Raw genomic sequence first — 16,979 nt, 5'->3', positions numbered from 1 at the left:
ACAATTCCTTCAATTGCCTCCACCCCAAGGTATTTCAGTTCTCTGCTTCATGTAAAGTACCTTTTAAAAATCTCACCAGCCATATATAACACCTGACCATAAAACTTATAAGTCAGATTCCGTCCTGCTAATAACCTAGAATGCTTGAGTATCATGAGGCACCACCGACTTATCAAATAAGAAAGTGGTGATAGGTGTTCCTTCCTTCTTCCTGTCTTACTTTCATAGTACTTGAGAGGGACTGGAATCTCTTGGTTAAAAAAAAAAGTCTCCATAATTATTTAATTTTTTAATGGGATCTCCCAAAGTGCTTGTTGATGCTGTTACTTATTGTTTTACTTATTATATGTCATATAATAATACAATAGTATCCTCAAAAAAAGACAAATAATTTTTGATGGTGACAGAATGAGTATATTTTGATAACTTGGCTATTCAGATAGGTAAGTGACTTCCTAACAACAAAGTGGTAAATAAAGCCGAGGCTCAAATGTGTCTTTGGCCTGTGGCGTGGTGATAAGAAGATAATGTAAGAAAAGAAATAATAATGTTTTGATTCATAGAGTGAATTCTGGGGAGGAAAGAAAGCTGTATTATGACTGACATTTTGATGTGGTTTCGTCTCTCCACTTGCACCATCGCACAGTAATTTTCTTCAGTTTTTGGCGCAAGAGTATATCCATTAATGTGTCAACACATCTTCATATATTCCCTGTAACCTTACCTTTGTATCTCCTCAAAATCCACTTATAGCAGAGGGTATAGTGAGCTATACTGAAGAGTATTTGGGGGACATCTAGAGAAGCTGAATTTATCTTACCCAAATATAGCAGCATAATTTCCTCTCCTCTAGTTGCTGAAAGAGTGGAAAAGGTGGCAATAATGTAAGTGAATACGATTTTTGAAGGGACTGTTTTAGAAGATGCTGACCACCTGAGAGTAAATGAGACATATACATAGGTCCTTCCTTCCTGATTACACTTGCTCATCCATCCCATTCATGCAGATTCTTCTCAACTAGATTCCAGGGTCACTCCCCACTCCCATATATTTTACAGTAGCCCTTCATAAATGTTTTACATTATCAACCATATTGCATTATATTTTAGTCGTTTCCAAGTCAGGCTTCTCTAAAGAAATATGCGCTTCTTTCGAGTAGAACTGAATTAAATTTATTTTTGTTTTCACAACAAAACTAAAAGCTGTTTCTTTGAAAACATCAATAAAATTAATAAGCCTCTAGCCAAGCTAAGAAAAAAAAAGAGAAGATACAAATTATTAATATTAGAAATGAAAGAGGGCACATCACTACAGATCTTATGCACATTAGAAATATTATGAAAAACTCTCTGCTCAAAAATTTGATAACCTAGATGAAATGGGCCAATTTCTTGAAGGGCACACTCTGCCAAATCTCACACAAGAAGAAAAAAGACCACCTGAATAGGCCTGTAACTATTAAAGACATTAAATGAGTAATTAATAACCTTCCAAAACAGGAAGCAGCAGGCCCAGATAAGTTCACTGGTGAATTCTTCAGGAAGAATTCTGAACATTTAAGGAAGGAATTATACCAATTCTTTACAATCTCTTGCAGAAGCTAGAAGCCGAAAGAATACTTTATAACTCCTTCTATGCGGCCAGCATTCCCTTAATACCAAAACCAAAGACATTACAAGTCAAGAAAACTACAGACTAGTTATCTCTCATGAACATAGATGCAGAAGTACTCAATAAAATATAAGCAAATTGAACCCAACAAAGTATAAAAATAATTATATACCACAACCAGGTGGAATTTATCCTAGATAAGCAAGGCTGCTTCAACATTTGAAAATTAATGCAATCCATCACGTCAACAGGCTAAAAAAGAAAATTCTTCTTTGTTTCAGTAGACCCCCCCCCCAAAACCAACATCCATTTTTATGGGAATTCTCTGTACCTTCTGTTCAATTCTTCTGTTAACTGAGAACTGCTCACAAAATAAAGTCTGTTAAAAATTAATTAAACCAAAACATGCTTATGAATCCATTTTTTTTCTGGAAAGCCTTCTCCTCAAGGCAGTGTTCTGCTTTGGGTTTGGTTTGAATGAACTGTCTCTTCTCTCTTGGTTGAATCAACTTTATCACATTTTGAAACACAACCAAAATTTCTGGGCACATTCCTCAAACTGGGGCTCAGAGCCCTGTAGTGGCACTACTGTGACCAGCCTTGATGCCACTAGATACCATGTGACATGGACATCCATGATGATTTCATTAGCTTGCTTTTGTTTTCTCCCTCATACTATAGAGAAGAGGAGAATCCCATGGACAGAGGAGCCTGGTGGGCTACAGTTCATGTGGTCGCAAAGAGTTGAACAGACTGAGTGACTAACACTTTCACTTTCATAAAGAAGAGCTGGTATTCTGTAGTCACCAACAGGTGTTTTGAAACTTTGCCCGTAGCAAGCTGTAGAAAGCAGGCCAATAACTGGTGAGCATGTGCAAAGATGGCAGCCACACTGATACTGGAGGGAGGTCTCATGTGGTGGTAAAAAAGATTTTGTGAACTTTGCAAAACCACTTTTCAACTTGCCAGTCAAGCATGACAGAAGGATGAACCTCCTTGCCATCTGCTTCCCCTCTCTCTAAAGATGACAGCTTGGGTACATCTGTAGTCAGTGTTTCCAAGTTTAACTCGGTGTGTGCCAAATGTGATTTCTGAACCTCAGTGTTTATTAGAAATCACCTGGAAGCCTTTTTATTTTCAGATTACTAGGGGACCCACCCCCAGAGCCTCTTATTCATTAGGTCTGGGGGTGGGTCTGAGAATTTGCATTTTTAATAAGTTTACACGTGATGCTGCTGCTGATCTAGGAACCATACTTTAGGAACCTCTGTCCTAGAAGAAGGCCCACCTAAACAACAGAGGAAGAACTTAGTGGAAAGTATTATAGACTCCAGAAAGTAGCACGTGTTTTTATCTGACTTAAAAAAACAAAAACAAAACCATGGACACATAGCTCAGACCATTTTGTCTTGGAAAAAATATAGTGAGTGTTACAGATTTTTTTAAAAAAAGCAACAACTACAGTGGGCAACTTCCTTTTAAGGCATTGGCATAAAAGGTCTGAAATAAGAATAAGAGCAGGCTGGAGGTGGAGAGCAATGTCAAATATGAAATATGGTAACTTTTGCTGCCTGGTTCCAAATCAGTGCTCATGTCTCTATGTAGATTTGTCTATCTCAGAATTGTTAGGTGGTTTTTTGTTTTCTTTTGTTTTTTGTGCTACTTGCCTGGTTTATATGCAACACAGAATATGGCTTGATGGTCTTCTTAGCTTCCCTGGTGCTGCAGATGGTAAAGAATCTGTCTGCAATGTGGGAGACCTGGGTTCAATCCCTAGGTTGGAAAGTTCCCCTGGAGAATGGCAACCCATTCCAGTATTCTCGCCTGGAGAATTCCATGGATGTAGAAGCCTGGCAGGCTACAGTCCTTGGGATCACAAACAGTCAGAAATGACTGAGTGACTAACACTTTCACTTTTTCCTATTTTTCCATCAAAATATTATCAAACATTCCTTTAATACCAAAAACATCTAGGTGCTATACGTTGGTTATGTAACAAACATACATGCCTTTTGGAGAATATAGCCAGGTCATTGTGAAATAGGGTGAAAGCAATTGTGAGGGGATTTATGCCAATTGCTGCTGCTGCTAAGTTGCTTCAGTAGTGTCTGACTCTGTGCGACCCCATAGATGGCGGCCCACCAGGCTCCACTGTCCCTGGGATTCTCCAGGCAAGAACACTGGAGTGGGTTGCCATTGCCTTCTCCAATGCATGAAGGTGAAAAGTGAAAGTGAAGTCGCTCAGTCGTGTCCAACTCTTCGCGATCCCATGGACTGCAGCCTACCATGGGATTTGCCAGGCAAGAGTACTGGAGTGGGTTGCCATTGCCTTCTCTGTTATGCCAATTGGATAGCTTAAAAATGGTTTCTTGGTAAAAGTCTGAGAAAGAGAGGTAAGGGAGATCTATATCTCTTTTTTTCCATGACCTGGCTAGTGGGTGGTATGTTCTTATGTAAACATGAAAGCAAGCTTCAGATCGGAGTTTATATGGATATTAATTAGTGAGCTGGCAAAAGGAAAGAAAGAAAATGAAAAAGAAAACAGAACCTAGTTACTATTCTTGGAAGGTCAGTGGAGTCTCTAGTCAGGACTGGACTGAAGAGTTCTCTTGGAAACAGAGATGGTATCAGGTGTCTAGCTGGAGCAGGCACAGAGTTTTCTGTCAAGTGGGCAGTGGATGAGGGTGAGGGCTTGGGCTCAAGGCCAGATGGTATGGCAGAATTCAGAGGATTTACTCTCGGATGTTTAGCTGCTGGTTTGGCCCAATTCTTATTCTTTCCTCATACAAGGGCAGTAGGGCCTATGTAGTTTTGCTGGCTACAAAACTACAATGAAAAATAAAAATTTTCTTCAATAAAAAATGATTTCTGATACGTCTTATGCTAATTAACAAACCTGCTGGTGCAGATTTAGGTAATACATTTGAAGTGTTTGCCTTGGCTGCCTCTGAAGTGTGGATTCCTGATTAAGAGCTTTTAAAATATGACCTGATTGTCTTTAGGATATAGGTGAAAAAAAAAAAAAGGATATAGGTGAAAATTAACTTATATCCCCATATACCTATCACTGTTTTGTTCCAGTTATAAGAAGCAGATAAGAGAGGTGAAATACAAGATTCTATAGGTTAATCACTGAGGGACTTACAAAATCAGGGAGTGCTTTTTCATTATCAGGTGTATAGTTTATAGGTGTTGGGGGTAGAGACAGAAATTTGGGGACTGTTAATGTTTATTGAAGTGTCATTCTATGAAATTGGCTATCTCTTGTATGATTTAGGTTAGTATTTAAGAAAATGTTATGAAAATGATTGTGACATTTTCTAATTCTGTCTCAAAGACCCAGGATTTTAGATTCTCTATGGCAGAAGAACTAGCAGGAAGAAAGGCATGCTGATAAAACCGGATGAATCTTTTTCAGATGGAATGCTGTTTCTTTTCACACTTTTCTATTCCTAGCACAACACTGGGGTAGTGCTGATAGCAAGCCCTGCATATAATTATTGAAAACAATGCCAACACGGAATGAAGTTCCCGGTGCCGGCTTGCCCCTTTTATTCAAGATCAGTTAATTTGTCAAATAACTGGAATAAAAGATTATGGCTGATAGGTTAATAGAAGCCATGTTGCCCTTGGCTTCATTCTATCCTTTCTTTTTATGTCATTTGATGTTCAACTGACATTTCTGAAATTGAAGACGTGGCAACATATATGTGTATATTACATATGTGTGTATGTTAAATATGGTATAGATTTTCTGGTTTTTAAAAACACTGATGACAGGTAGGTGAGGCAAAGTTAAAAAGAACTTGGCAAAGTAATTTCTTTCATCTATTTAAAAATTGTATTTTGCCCCCCAGACTCAAATTCACTGACCAGGTGTTTGGAAGGACACTAACATGTAAATACCAATCCAAATGGTAAACTGTTGAAAATGGGATTGTTTGGGGGTCCAAAAAAGTCACCCACTTGTTTGGCAGTTTTCTAGAAGGACTCATGGGGACTCATCGTACAGCCCTGTTTGTGATTTTGTTAGGGGAAGCACACTGATTGAAACGGCCCACCCTGGCCAGGCACCATAGTAACCATTTGCATGAGTTGTTTTATGACAGGAGATCCTGATAAGGAGTCCGGAACTAATAAGCCACCACTAGCCGGAAGAGTTCGGGAAAGGTCGAGAGGAGACACTGCCTGTCTGTCTGCTTCCCAGAATCCCTCTTGCTAGCATCCATCTTGGCTGAGCGAGTGTTAGACAAGAGCCCAGTTTCGGGCCCTGGAAGGGGTTCCCCTTCCTGCAACAATTTCACTTATTTATTTATCACAGCTACAGAGCAAGTTTCCACATTGGGACGAGTGAGATGAAAAGGCACAAACCTAGTCTGGAAGAATCCATACATAGGCTTCCCCTATCGTTCCCAAACACAAAGCACTCCCTCTTTTTTTTAAAAAATTAATTTATTTTAATTGGAGGCTAATTACTTTACAGTATTGTGGTAGTTTTCCCCATACATCGACATGAATCAGCCCTGGGTGTACATGTGTCCCACCCTCCTGAACCCCTCTCCCACCTCCCTCCCCATCCCATCCCTTGGGTTGTCCCAGAGCACCAGCTTTGGGGGCCCTGCTCCATGCATTGAATTTGCACTGGTCATCTCTTTTACATATGGTAATGTACATGTTTTTATGCTATTCTCTCATATCGTCCCACCCTCGCCTTCTCCCACATAGTCCAAGCACTCTCTCTTGCAGCACAGAAACATAGCAACTCGCCTACGCCTACAGCTTGTCTGCCTAATGAAACCTGTCTGAGACTCAGGGCCCAGGGTTTTTATTGGTCTTTGGTCACATCATAGCAAGGACCAGCCACGGTTACTGAAGTTCAGGGTTCCCCAGATGCAGGTGTTTTGTGGTCCAGGTGGGAAAACAACCTGCTAATGTAGGGAACTTCTCAGAAGCTGGCTTCCCAGAAGGCAGCGCTAAGGCCAGGGCTGCAAGATGTCTTTGTTAAGATAACAGGTAGATCTGAGAGATCAACCCTTTCCAGCAGGGATGTATACTTCTAGTGCTCTTGTAGTACCTGTCATGTGATCATCGATAAACATGTGTTTGTTCAGATAGATGTGTCAGACCATCAGCTCCTTGAGGGCAGAAGTCCTACCCTGTCTATTCATGTTTTTCTGTCTGTTCAGGTTGGCCTGAAGGGAAACCCAAAGAATATCTCTAGAAACATTCTGGAAACATTCTGGAAACATGAATGAATGCATCAATGAGGTCATCTTAAGATTATTGTGACCAGGCTGCCAGAATTCCGTTCAGAAGATGCAAATGTTATCATCTGTAAATTATGTACCCACGGTTAAATTATATTCTATTAAGTATCCAACTTTTAATTTAAACAGAGGATTTCATTCAGAAGGTTTGGGTGGGCCTGCGATTCTGCATTTCTCACAAGCTCTCAGATAGTATTTAAATTGCTGCTGTGGAGACTACATTTGAGTTCAAGGGGCATTTTACTTAGTTCTTCCATCTGCTCACAGATGACTTCCTCTCCCACTGAGATATCTAGCTTCCTTCACAGTTTGATTGGTTTTGGATTTCTTTGACTCTTAAGACATTCAAATGTCATCCCTATTAGACTCTGCAGACTTCTCCAGGCTTTGTGTCTCTCTGGTCATAAAATTAAAAGGACTCTTGAAGATGAAAATTACAGTGACTCAATTAAAGGGAAAAAAATTATTGTTTTTCTTAAAATGATTGTTTTGAAATATATGCATGGAAGTATTTCACCAGAAAAATAATCAGAAAGGACAGGGATAAGGTTGCCAGAGTGATAACTTGAACTCTCTTGAACTTTATAAATATAAGGTACAGCATGTTAAAAATTTGGTTCTTACATCTCAGTGATTTTTTTAGATTATTTCTAGATACTTTTGAGAAGTGGAGTATTTCCTACCATATCATAAACAAAGGATGTCATAATCATCAGTGATTGCAGCCACCACTGATGGTGAGCTGGTGACCCCTGAGGGAACTCAGGATGTGAAAACACAGGATACTGGCCCCACATAGCTGAGGTGATATCAAAGGAATAATTTCAGTGAGCCCAGACTTTTGCATCTTCCCAGACAGAGAAAAGCACTAAATTTCTTAACCTGAGACACCTGCTTTTCCTTTAATTCACAGTAATCTTTTGACATTCAGACTACCTGCCCAAAACTTCTAGATAACCCAGCTCCTCACCTCACCTCCTCAGAGTAGTTTTCTCAGGGTTACTTGAGATATTGCCTCCCAGACTTGTAGTCCTAAAAATTCCTGCCAAATAAAACACAACCCTCAACTTTTAGGTTGTATTTTTTAAGTCCACAGTTTGTATTGATTGAATATATTAATACAGATACAGATTTGGGGAATTTTTTTTAACTTAATGGCTGCGCCTCCTCTCCCCTCCCCAGGAGTCCTTATTTGATTGTCAAGAAATACAGCTTGTTGGGCAACTTTTTCTGTCAGTTATGAGAAGCAAGGCATCTCACAGAGTGAGCTTTTTATTTAAGCTAGCTAACGCTAGGCCAATTTTCTCACTAACATTTCTTTATTCGATAAAGTAGACAATTTACATTTTTAGGAAAAGGATGGGTATATGTGTGTTTTCTTTGAATGCCTTGGTTGCTGAGAGTTTGGGAGCAGGCCCTGAGCAGTGAACACTGTTCAGTTCCCTTCAGAGATCAGCGCTCTGACAGGAGGCCTGAGTAACTCATCTGTGTTACTGCGCTGGCCTCCTAGGTTGATAAGTTTGCTGCCCTGTGAGAAATGGTCCCTCTCTTGTGTTCATAGTGTTCAGTGGCTCCTCTCATGTGTACAGCCTGCCAGCAATAGGTTTCTGTATTTAGATGTGCAGGCACTTTGACCCAGCAATTCTCCTTCTAGAAAGCTGCCCGAAGAATTAATCGGACAGGTGTGTAATTTTTTTCAAGGATGTTCATTGTGGTATTGTTCACCATAGCAGAATGTTAGAAATGACCTAAATAGCCATCAGTGTGGAACATGCCTGCAGCTAGAATAATATGCGTTCATTACAAATCTATATTAATCATCTTGGAGAAGGGCTATGATGGATTACTGAAAGAATAAAGTAACCTACAAAGAAGTAGTTATAGTGGGATCACATTATTGCAAAATAATAAATAATGTGTGTTAAAGTGAGATTTTCAAAACAAAGTAAAATCACGAGTCTCAGACAGATATAAAAGGAACACATGTTAAAGATCTTATTTAAGTCATTATCAATGTGGGAACTGGTAAGATGGTAGACCGGAATATTGAAATGAATCTGCAGTAAAAGTGGCTTCTTCAACAGGAACCATGATCAATTGCACCTTCAGCGTACAGAATTTATTTGCAAATTTATTTGACAAGTATTATTTTGCATTACTGTCAGTTATATACAGCTGATGGGGTTGCCAAACAGTTCAAAGGAAAGGTTCAGAGCCACCATAAAATCAAAATCATAGAACTCAGAAAGGTATGTTCGACAGTTCAGAGGCTAAGCAATGTGTAGTTTTCCCTTAAAACACATTTTCCCTACATGTATGCATACATTAAAGTCTGGAATGGGAACTGAAAAACAGTTAATTATCTATGGATGATATGATTTTGTGTTATTATTTTTGTACTTTTTCCTGTTTTAATGTATTTTCACAGTACTTCTAAACGAGCACGTAATATTTTTTATAATCAGAGAAATACCCAACTTCTATATTGAGAAACGATTACAAAGCATCCTCTCATGTTTTTTTTTTTAATAAATCCTTCAAGAGCAACAACAAAAGCAAAGACTCTGCTCCGAGTCTGCTGGCTGTAGAATACTGTGATTAAGATAGGAGGAGGAGAGGGGGGCCAGAGAATGTGGGGTGGCCGACAGTCCCCTGGCTAACCTATTTCTGGTCGGTCCTGTCAGTGATTGCTTTGTGTTCAGGTCTAAAATAGCCCCATTTACAAGAGATGTGATGAAGCCAAGGTGCATTGGCACATCAGAGGTGCTTTTGGCTTTAACACTAAAAAAAAGTGGCCCGCACTCACTACTGTTTTCTGTGCTTTTATAAGTTGAATCAGGAAAAAACCCTGTTTAGTAACAAACAGCTTCCTGTGAAAGGAGGGAAGAGGCTGGAGGCTCTGCATGGTGTGTCAGAAGGGAAGATGACGATTATTAATGAATAAATGTTTCCAAGTTCATGTAACCCTCTCAGGTTAGTGTATTTATTTATAAAAGTGATTTGAAAATTAAACAGAGCTGTTTCTTTCCCCAGTTTTACAGTCATAAAGAGATGGTGAACACACTGATGTCTTATATTATTCTGTAACACTTGCCTAGGTATTGATTATTGCTTAAAGATTTGTTGTCTTTTTCTACTCCGGGTGTTTTTTCTTTTTTTCGCCTCTCATGCCATTGTGCTTCTGGCTGAAATCCTCATTTCCTTGCAGCCTGCCAAACTGCAGCTCCTTTTGGGTGCCAGATTTTTCTTCTAATCCTCATCCTGACTGATGAGAGATCTGCAGAGAAATTGGCCCACATATATGATACAGTGTGTGTCTTACTGACAGTGCCTACAGTACATGTTGGATAGCCCTAGAAGGTTATATTCATCACTGTTGTATGAAAATGGTTAAGATGGCAGCAATAAATTAACAGTCTCTTACTTTTCTTTGGTTTAGCTCAGAGTTTTGGGCATGTTGATGCCAAAATATTTTTGTCAAATGAATGAACTGAACAATGTTTATTTATATCAAGCTATCTATCACCTTTCTGGAGCCGTGTGTGTGACTGTGTAAGCATCCTGCCCTCAGAAGGAATAACTTCACCTGTAAGAAACATTGGGGTGGGGGGGGGGGCAGTGTTCACATTTGATGTGAGGTTTAGTTCTAAGAACATTACTTCTCCTGTGATGCTGGACATACTTCCCATGATGCTCAGGGCAACAGCCCTTAGGGCAAGACTGACATTGGGAGAGAAGAAACAAGAGGCAAATTTGGTCTTCAATGCCTGTACTGAGTGGAATAATGTGCCCCTAAGTTTTATGTCCTGGTACCTGTGACCTTGGGCTTCCCAGGTGGCTCAACAGTAAAGAATCTGGCTGCCAAGCAGGAGATGTCGGTTCAGTCCCTATGTCAGGAAGATTCCCTGGAGAAGGAAATGGCAACCCACTCCAGTATTCTTGCCTGATAAATCCCATGGACAGAGGAGCCTGGTGGGCTACAGTCCATGGGGTCACAAAGAGTCGGACATGACAGAGCAACTAAACAACAAAAACAACAACCTGTGACTTTATTTAGAAATAGGGTCTTTACAGGTATAATAAAGCTGAGGTAAGGTCCTATTGGATTAGTGGGGACCTAATCCAATGTGTGGTGTAAGAAAGACATGTAAAGATGCAGATACACGGATACACAGAGGGAAGAATACCATGTAATAATGGAGACAGAGAGGAAAGTAAGGCAGCAGCAAACCAAGGAATGCCAAGGATTGCTGGCATCTACCAGAAGAAAGGAAGAGGCAAGGAAGGATTATTAATCTAGGATTTTTCCCTAGAGCCTTCAGAGGGTTCATGGCCCTTCTGACACCTTGATTTCAGACTTGTGTCTTCTAGATTCGAGAGGACAGATTTCTGTTGTTTTAAGCCACCCAAACGCTGGTCCTTTGCTATGGCAGCCCTAGGAAACTAGCCTAGAGTCCCCTACTTCATGGTGGTATTTCCCTTTCTTCCTTGGGGTCTCTCATGCCCTGGTATTCAGTGCTTTTATCTTGTGGCCTTATCCATGTAATAGTCAAGATTGAGTAAGTCAAGCAGAAACCACTCTAGGTATATTGAGCAGGAAGGGATTGAATATAGAGAATGATCTGCTTGCACACTGTTGGAGGAATTAAGTAGTGAAGGTCAGGGAAACTTTTGTAGAATCAAAAACTCAGGAGGTGCAGGGAAGGTAGGAAACACTAGCCGATATCTTAGCAGCCTTCAGCACTTAATGGAGTCATTCTTAAGAAGCTGCTTGGAAACTCCCAGCAAAACTCTGTATATCATCTGTTGATGTCCACATACCTGACTCTCACTGCCACCAGTGAATAATGTCTTCTGTCTCTTCTCTTACCAGGTGTCTGTGAATGACTTTCAGAGGCAGGATGTAAATGGTAGCCTTGCTGCTAAGGGATGCTGGGAAACAGTCTCTAGGCTTTCAGTCCCAGTGACCTCAAGAGCGTGTTGAAGGGCAGGGACAGAACTACATACAGGAGATGATGTCCTGCTTACTCATCTTAACTCTTTTCCCTCAAAACAAGAACAAAAGCACTTGCTTCCCTGAAAGGTTCTGATAGTCTGTTCATTTATACCAAGGTGCTAAGGACCAGTGATACCTTTAAATGTCTTTTCTCCCAGGACTGTTTTTACTCTCACAAGATCAAAGATTTAATTACAAGAAGTGAATCCATTTATTTGACATTTAGTTGGAACAGGGAATCAAAACTGTTTCCTGAGGGGTCCTCAGATAAACAAATTTTAAATGGAAATCTAAAATCCTTCGAGGATTTTAATCCAGTTTGGCTTTTTCTTTGTGCATGAAATGACATCTGGTTGATCTTTCGTTTTTATACAAATCAGTAAATGAGAGTTCATTCTGGTTAAATGGTTAAAGTCTTTTTTTTAAAATTAATTTATTTTAATTGGAGGCTAATTACTTTACAATATTGTAGTGGTTGTTGCCATACATTGACTTGAATCCACCACGGGTGTACATGTTTTCCACATCCTGAACCCCCCCTCCCAGCTCCCTCCCCATCCCATCCCTCAGGGTCATCCCAGTGCACCAGCCCTGAGCGCCCTGTCTCATGGATCGAACCTGGACTGGCGATCTATTTCACATATGGTAATATACATGTTTCAGTGCTATTCTCTCAGATCATCCCACCCTCGCCTTCTCCCAAAGTCTTTTCAATTGTCTATTACTAGTGATTTTCAACAGGGCAACTTTATCCCCACCACCACCACCTCCCCAAGGGATACTGTGTAATGTCTGGAGTGGGAGGATGGTAGTGGCATCAAGTGGGTTGAGGTCAAGGATGCTACTATTCATCCTGCAGGGCACAGGGCAATGCCCACAGTGAAGGATGATCCAGCCCCCAAGGTCAGTAATGCCACAGTTGAAAAACGCTCCTCTTCACTATGTGTGGTTGGAGGGAAAAGGTGAGGTAGAGCTTTATTATTTTGCCCCTTTTCTAACCTCAGGTGATCTTTAATGCTGCTGCCACCAGTGTCGTCTGCCTGTCTGCTGCCTTTCCTGTTTCACTGTCCTCTGAGTTTTCTTGCCAAAAGGGCCCCCTGGCTGCCCAGTTCAGGACCAGGATGCTGACAGTGCATGCCCTCCCTTTCAACGGCTCTTTGGTTTTGTTCCATTCTGAGATTCTGTCTCTTTCAAAGCCTCTCCCTCCTAGTCTGGAAACAACCAGTCTGTAGTTTGCCTCTGTCCTTTGAAGGGTTTCAGGCTCTCATCACATGTGTACGAACCTTGTTCTCTTCCCTTTGGCGCTCTCCCCTTCACCCTTGTCCTTTGCCAAATGGTCTGTGCCTTGACATTTTAAACATTCTCATCTTTCCTACATCAGCTAGAGAAAAGCTGATGCCACAGAAATCTGTTCTTCTCCCCAGATCCCACCCTGCTTATCTATATAAACTGGGTTCCTCCTGCCCGGGTTATTTGCCCTGATTTTGTACAGGTTGTAAATTTCCCCATTTGTGAACTGAGCTAATTATATTTCTTTGTTTATTTGCTTAATGTTGAGGAGTCGCTTCTCTGGGTTACTAAAGACTAAACTCTGAGAGGATAGAAACAAAGTCCCTATAGTACTCTTTGACCAATGTGGACACAAAATCAGGCCTAATTAGATTCTAAAGAAAGCTTTGGATGATGGTGGTGATGGTAACCCAGCCTGGAAGAAACTCTGGAAGCCCATGAAGCCTGTTTCCAATGCACCCAAGTAGGCTCGCTCATCTAAGATAGAAGAGGATGTGTGTGTGTGTGTGTGTGTGTGTGTGTGTATGTGTGTGTGTGTGTGTGTGTGTGTGTGTGTGCACGTGCGCATGCATATGCACACACTCAGTCATGTCCAGCTCTCTGTGACCCTATAGACTGTAGCTTGCCGGGCTCCTCTCTTCATGGGATTTGCCAGGCAAGAATTCTGGAGTGGAGTGCCATTTCCTTCTCCAGGGCAGGATCTCTCCAATTTTCAAAGATTTCCAGAGAGGAACATTTCACAACCTGTTCCAGCTGTTAACTACCCAGTTATTAAAGACTTTTCTCTATTTACCTTAAATCTCTTACCTCTTAAGAAATCATCATTGTGTAAAAATTATAGTAATAAATTTTGAAATATGACTTAAGATTTTTTCTATATAAGAAATTTATATTGTACAAATTCCCTTTGAGTTAAGAGGACTTTTATTTTTATCTGAAAAAAAAAATTGCTAAAAAAAAAAAATTGCTAACGTAGGACTTTTGGCAAGGGGATTGGAATTCAGAAGAAATGAGTAGCTTGAAAAGACGATAGACTGTATGAACTAAGAAAAATAGTTGAATTCTTTCTCTGTGCTTTCAGGCTGTTACTGCACAGCTGACTTAGAGTGCCAAAAGCTCAAGATGACTCATATTTGGGGTGTTTATTTCCTTAAAGCCATCCTCTCTTCTTCTGTATTAAAATGGTGCACTGTATTGTTTCCTTCATAACTTCCGACAGGGCAGCTGCTAAATTATGCAACTTCACAGGGCAGTTCTGTCTACCTCAGCATTCCACCGTTCATCGCAGAAATGAATTTTCAAGATTTGTGCAATTTATTCAGCAAATAAGGCTTGAGCTTCTTTTGTGTGCTCAGGCACCGTGTGGGCTAATTATAGATGCAGAGAAGACGAAGCTGTCTCTGACCTGCACGGGGCTTTAGAGGCCAGCAGGGAATTGAGACTCGTACATATAAGGAAGTTTGAGAAAGGGCTCAAACAGGACAGCAGTGTGTAAGATACAGTGGGAAACATTCAGTATATAACTTTCTAATAAGTATGTTTTTTGTGTTCTTCAAGAACATATAACTGTGAACCAAGGTAAACCCTGTGGCTAGTAAAGTAATGCTCAAAATTCTCCAAGCCAGGCTTCAGCGATACGTGAACCGAGAACTTCCAGATGTTCAAGCTGGTTTTAGAAAAGGCAGAGGAACCAGAGATCAAATTGCCAACATCCGCTGGATCATCAGAAAAGCAAGAGAGTTCCAGAAAAACATCTATGTCTGCTTTATTGACTATGCCAAAGCCTTTGACTGTGTGGATCACAATAAACTGTGGAAAATTCTGAAAGAGATGGGAATACCAGACCACCTGACCTGCCTCTTGAGAAACCTGTATGCAGGTCAGGAAGCAACAGTTAGAACTGGACATGGAACAACAGACTGGTTCCAAACAGGAAAAGGAGTAGGTCAAGGCTGTGTATTGTCTCCCTGCTTATTTAACTTCTATGCAGCGTACATAATGATAAATGCTGGGCTGGAAGAAGCACAAGCTGGAATCAAGATTGCTGGGAGAAATATCAATAACCTCAGATATGCAGATGAAACCATGCTTATGGCAGAAAGTGAAGAGGAACTAGAAAGCCTCTTGATGAAAGTGAAGGAGGAGAGTGAAAAAGTTGGCTTAAAGCTCAACATTCAGAAAACTAAGATCATGGCATCTGGTCCCATCACTTCATGGGAAATAGATGGGGAAACAGTGGAAGCAGTGTCAGACTTTATTTTTGGGGGCTCCAAAATCACTGCAGATGCTGATTGCAGCCATGAAATTAAAAGACGCTTACTCCTTGGAAGGGAAGTTATGACCAACCTAGATAACATATTAAAAAGCAGAGACATTACTTTGCCAACAAAGGTCTGTCTAGTCAAGGCTATGGTTTTTCCAGTGGTCATGTGTAGATGTGAGAGTTGGACCATAAAGAGAGCTGAGCACCAAAGAAATGATGCTTTTGAATTGTGGTGTTGGAGAAGACTCGTGAGAGTCCCTTGTACTGCAGGGAGATCCAACAAGTCCATCCTAAAGGATATCAGTCCTGGGTGTTCATTGGAAGGGCTGATGCTGAAGCTGAAACTCCAATACTTTGGCCACTTCATGCAAAGAGTTGAGTCATTGGGAAAGACCCTGATGCTGGGAGGGATTGGAGGCAGGAGGAGAAGGGGACGACAGAGGATGAGATGGCTGGATGGCATCACCAACTCGATGGACATGAGTTTGAGCAAACTGCAGGACTTGGTGATGGACAGGGAGGCCTGGAGTGCTGCGATTCATGGGGTCGCAAAGAGTCGGACACAACTGAGCGACTGAACTGAACTGAACTGAAACCCTGTGACAAATGTGGTCTTTATCACCATGTGATCTTTCTGAGCCCCAGAATCAACCCTTGCAAATGGAAAGAAATCATGCCTGTCTTAAAGATTATTGTGGCAATTAAATTAAATTAAATTGAGATAATGTGCTTTAAAAGGGCTAAGCAAGAGGGCCTAGGACTGAGTAGGTACTTAAATGTGGCTTCTGGATTCTTTCTTTGCTGATTCAAGGATATTGTAGAGAACTTTAATTCTTTCCTTTGGGAGAGAGTCACCTCCTAGAATCAAAATGGCCTTCCTGCATGTGGGAACTCTCCCAAGTCATGAGGCTAAACCAGTGGCACCTCAGAACCTAAAGATGCCACAGAACCACCTTTCCAGCCTTTCTTGCCTCTGGCAGTGGGGCCGGTGTCCCATCAGACACACCAACACCTTTCCTTGAATTGGTCACTTGTGCTTTGGAGAAGGAAGGAATACACAGAGTCCATTCTGCTGATGGGGCATGTTGGCAGTAGCCACCGTAGCTGGTCGTGAGAGGCCTCGGTTGTTCTATTTCTAGCAGAGGCAGTTCAAGTTCACCTTGGTGGTTCCTACCCTGCAAATTCCCGTGTCTGTCCTCAGTGGCCACAGGAGTGGTATTTTTTGTGTGCTGATCTGTGATATGACTTGTAATATTGCCTCTGTGGGCATTGCCTCCAGCCCTGGTGCTCACGAGCTCCATGAACAGCCTTCATGAACAACTACATTTCCTTTCATCAGTCCCTTTTGAGCTTGTTATCCACATTCTGTCTCTGTTGCTCACAACTCAAACTTTTGGCTGCTAAAAACATTGTTATAATTATCATAATGAGTTTGTGTGGTTGTGTAGTGGTGTCTTACGTGCCATCAAAGAAGGAGACTATTCCCTTCACCATAAATATGCCATTGGAGTGATCCCTTCTCAATTAGGCTGCACTTTTTGTTTATAAACCT

At 41.0% G+C, this 16,979-nt stretch overlaps 1 protein-coding gene across 4 annotated transcripts in view; it reads left to right on the top strand.

Moving 5' to 3' along the window:
• FRMPD4 (FERM and PDZ domain containing 4) overlaps positions 1–16,979 on the top strand; it is a 514,452-nt gene that overhangs the window by 47,977 nt on the left and 449,496 nt on the right. The gene's annotated exons all lie outside the window — the stretch shown is intronic.

This window comes from Cervus canadensis, chromosome X, assembly GCF_019320065.1.
Source record: "Cervus canadensis isolate Bull #8, Minnesota chromosome X, ASM1932006v1, whole genome shotgun sequence".
NCBI classification, from domain to species: Eukaryota; Metazoa; Chordata; class Mammalia; order Artiodactyla; family Cervidae; genus Cervus; species Cervus canadensis.
The sequence above is the reverse complement of the archived record's forward strand: the minus strand, read 5'-3'. Positions and strand labels throughout refer to the sequence as shown.